Here is a 4,687-nt window from a genome sequence, read left to right on the forward strand (position 1 = left end):
CCGAACATTTAATTGGCGCGCAGTTTAATGACTGTACATGAATTTCAGAAAAATTCATATAGAATTTATAAGGCATCTATGTTACAGCCGTGACCGTAAAGGCGCTCTCGAAGTTAGTTGTGTTATTCACTTAGGCGGACTTATTAAAAAAATTATTTAAAAATTTCTATTATTTTAGAACAATTAGATGCTGATAGCAGCGTTTTTTTACCATACCCTCAATATCATTTATGCTATGCAATATTTTTTTATTTTTATACGGTTACTTTTAAAAGGCCAAAAGCAGGAAGCTAGGATAGCTTTACTTCGTATCCGCGATCTGCATCGCGAAACGATAGAGTTTCAGGAAGAGTTTACTAAACTGACAAATTATACTGAATTGACAAACAAAATTCGAAATATCTCGAAATTCTCAAATAGACACCTCCTCAATCAAGAAGACCGGATAATGATTGTTTCTTTTGAATACGTGAAGATTATTAAAGAATATCCGGATAATAATCCTTTTACCAGAAATATGGAAACCGTTTGTGAATTGTGATAGTGATTGTCTATACTTCTTTCTTCAGAAGTTTAGTGGGGTGTGATTATATTTTATACTGTCGATATAATCACGAGGGTCAACATCACAGTAGACCCATACTTTGTCACCGTCGTATGTAGTAAATGTGATCAACACATGCTGTAGCATGAGGTAATTCTTATTGTTGGCCTGCAATTATTATGCTACATAAATCACACTATATATTTATAATATATATATAAATAAAAAGTAAAAAATTAATCTTTGACGGCATTAAAATTTAATAATATTGAAAAAACAGTAATTGTAATACTAGAACGCAAATGAACAATATAAAATTCAATTCTGTTTGAATTAAACTAAATGATTATATAATTCTGATATTTTTTGTACCAAAAACTTTGTTATTAATCTATTCTACCACTAAAATATAATGCTTATAGAACATTTGTTACAAGACACAATTTATTGATTCGAACTATAAATGATGCTCTGAGAAATTTCTATAATAAATTTCAGAAGTAGTCGTCGAACAATTTCGATTGTATCCGGTGCGGATATATCAATCTGTTTCGGCATTTTATCAATGTATGCAATTTTTTGAAAATACTACCGTTGCGACTGTACCCCTCGTTTGCATCCTCTCCTACGTAGTAAGAAAATAATATTTTTATAAGAATATTTGTAGTACCTTGTCCATTAAATAAGTTGAAACTTCGTTTTAAGAAGTTTTGATAATAACTTCAACATAATTTTAAATCCAATATAGATATTATAGATACTTTGGATATTAGCTTCTTGGAAGTATTTAACAATGTACAATATTTACTATAGCTTATAGTTATAGTGTTCACTATATTAATATATAAATTGCAGGCATTTGCATCATTCGGTTTTTCTACGATTTCTTGAACGATGATTCTGAAAGTTTATTTCACCAAGTACATATAAACATTTTTGGGCAGCTTTTTGCAGTGATATTTGTTCAATTATATTTATTTATATTCATTAATATACAATTATATCCAATTAATAGTAACGTAGAAATGCTACTATTTATTGTTATTGCATAACATCTATCATAGCGACTCTTTTTGTAACGATTGCGTTGCCGGAGACATAAGGGAAGACGAAAATACAGATAGAAGAAGAGTTTAGAGGCAAAATGTCGATAGAGAAAAATTGAAGACGCGTACTAAACGAGTGAATTAAGTAACGGATAATAAAATGTTGCTAATTTAATTTATGCAATTGGATGCAAAACAAAAAAACGAGAGTTTATAAGACGTAAACACTTCTCCGTTGCAAAATAAATATTTTCTTTTGGAAATTAATAATCATTTAATCTTAATATCGGAACTGATGAAAGCATTTAAATAATGTCTTTATTAGCTGTGTTTCCTAGAATAAGTGAAAAAAAATTTACACATTGATATTATTACAATCAAGACATGAGACGCGAGATATTATTAAAGATGGAGGGCCAAATGCAAATTTTCGTGATTGTCAAGTAGGCCTAGACCTATTTTCTTACAGTCAAAATAGTTGGTAATGTCATTGTTTTTCAATAATTGTCATTATCAACTTTTTTGACTAAAAGAAAATATAAAAAATACGCATATGTGAACGCTGTTGTTGGTGTGTAATTTCTAATCTATTTCATTCTTTCTTAAAATTTTCTTATTGTAAACGTTTTAGCTTTATTCAGATCATCTTCAGCGCATTCCATTCCCGAAGTTAGAAAATTATTGTACATTTCCACCAATAAACGCTAAGTAGTGATGCTCCATAAGTAATAAATTAACCTACTTCACAGATTGCAAGCCATAATCTATATTGTTAAATGAAAACAATTAATAAATGAAAAACAGTTAAAGTAAAAGAAAATTGACTCATTCGTGTATAGCACGTCAAATTATAATAAAAGTTCGTCAGAATATATTATAAAAATTGTACAGAATAACTTTATAAATTAATGTAATTTATGTAATGTTAAAACATTAAAACTAGTCGGATCAGAATAACAATATCACAAGTCATATATCCTAATACGGCAATCGTCAAAGTTAAAGGTAATAAAGATGTTTCCAAATAATAAATAAACATGTATAGACATAAAAATAAATAAAATAAGAAACATAATGTCTTGAACTAAATAGTAAATTAAAATTATTGTTTAAAATTATTAAGCGATTGATGGATAAGCATGGTGTACAATTAACGGCTGAATTTCCGAAAACGTTACACCTCCGATTTCGATAAAATTTTGTCAAAAGCTATATTTTGGACTAAAATAAAAATCCTTACAGAAACATTGCTTATAAACGCCATATTTGGTTCTTTCAATCTATATGCCTATTTATCTTGTAAACTTACAATAATAAGCAAATTTACGGCCAGATTTGTATTCAGCATTCCAAAAATCTACGGTAAATGTTTAAAGAAATCTAATCCATATCTATCATGTCGACCGGTGTAATGTACGTAATTACAATTTACTCCTATTCGCATTATTTTCTTCCAATCAAGTTCGAACATTATTCTCAAAGTTTGATCCTTCTGTATCTTTGAGTTTTAGTTTTGCTGAACTAGACGACTGAAACTTAATAAATATTTTTTTATTGCATCTATTTTATATATGACTATATAAATAATTTTTGTGTAGTTTGTTGAAATGGTTAAAGTATAGTTTAATAGAAGAATACTTACAGCAAATGTTAAAACACGAGGCTTTTCATTTCGTTTTGCAGATTATTTCTTCACTGCAATAAGCGCAATTATGTAAAATAACTGCAGCTATATTGTATATACATATATCCTTACTTCAATATAAAAAAAGAAACAAAGATTAAAGAAACAAGATTATAGATCAAACATTAATTGTGTAACATTGATAGAGATAATCAACCTCATGATAATGTTCTAATATTACTCTGTAGTGTAAATTGGCAAGAATAAAATACAAAATAAATAGTTACATTAACCACAAATGGTAATAATTAATAAAATAAATTCTCTGCGTAATTAAACTTGTTTAATTATTATAATGTTTGCTGTTAAAATGACTGGAATTAATTGCGTTTATGAGAAACCATATTCTATAACGGGCAATGATATGTGACAAATTGAAGTATAAGCTGACATATGACCATCGATATACTTTTATTATTATTAATAACATCTATGAAAATTAATCAGTTTTTTATATAGTTTTATGTATAAACTTTAAATTACGTTAATACATTGATATGTATATGTTTATAATTATTACAGTTGTGCAAATACTCATGCATTCATAAGTAAGTAAAAAGAAAATTGAGAAATTTAATTAAATTGGTAATTTATTTTTTATAAAAAAGTAAAATACACAAAATTGTATAGAAAGAGATTTTAATACCTATGCATAGTTAAGTGTTTTTAATTATATTTATCATTGCATTTTTGTATAAATGTAAAAGACTTTAGAAAGTACGTTATATATCTTAAATTATATTTTTGTTTTTACATAATTTATATATAATTCGAAATTAATTTATATAATTTTTTGTATTATAAATTTAAAAACATCGATAATTCGGATATTTATAATACCTTTCCTATTGAAAGAATTGATATTATTTAAAAAAAATTTTTTTATATTAATATATAAAACAATAATATTAATAATTAATATTAATATGAAGAAAATAAATCTTTTTATTAAAAATTTTTTACACAGATTTTTACATTAATTAAATGTTGGCCATTTTTAATTGCATTCACTATTTTTCAGATTTATTCGGTTCTCGTGCTCGTGCTTTTCAGTTTTCATGTTCATGTTCATGTTCATGTTCATGTTCATGTTCGTGTTCATGTTCATGTGCTTCATGAAGTTCAGACATGATTTTTTCTTGAGCTTTTATATAACATTCAGAAAGAGCGAAGCTTTTTTCACATTTTTCTGTAAGATCTTTCGCTGAAATAGAAAAAGAAGTGAAGTACGTATCTTACACCTTTCCTGCGCTTATAATATTAAAATTCCTAGCATTAATTACATCAAGATTATTTAATATCTAATTAATATTATAGATATGTTTCACTAAACATTATTAATAATTTTATATTTATTAAAAACTAATTACCCGTACATAATGTGATTATATAACTTACTTTCATTTATGCAAT

At 26.4% G+C, this 4,687-nt stretch overlaps 1 long non-coding RNA gene across 1 annotated transcript; it reads right to left on the reverse strand.

Annotated features, from left to right (window-relative positions):
* Nucleotides 1–2,776: 2,776 nt before the first annotated feature.
* On the reverse strand, nucleotides 2,777–4,010 carry LOC105461002. Its single transcript, XR_975890.1, has 2 exons — nucleotides 3,233–4,010; nucleotides 2,777–3,125 (listed from the first exon to the last, which is right to left on the reverse strand). It is a non-coding gene; the product is annotated as an uncharacterized LOC105461002 (long non-coding RNA).
* Between the last annotated feature and the right edge of the window lie 677 nt (nucleotides 4,011–4,687).

This window comes from Wasmannia auropunctata, unplaced genomic scaffold (genome assembly GCF_000956235.1).
Source record: "Wasmannia auropunctata unplaced genomic scaffold, wasmannia.A_1.0 LD311307.1, whole genome shotgun sequence".
Lineage (NCBI taxonomy): Eukaryota > Metazoa > Arthropoda > Insecta > Hymenoptera > Formicidae > Wasmannia > Wasmannia auropunctata.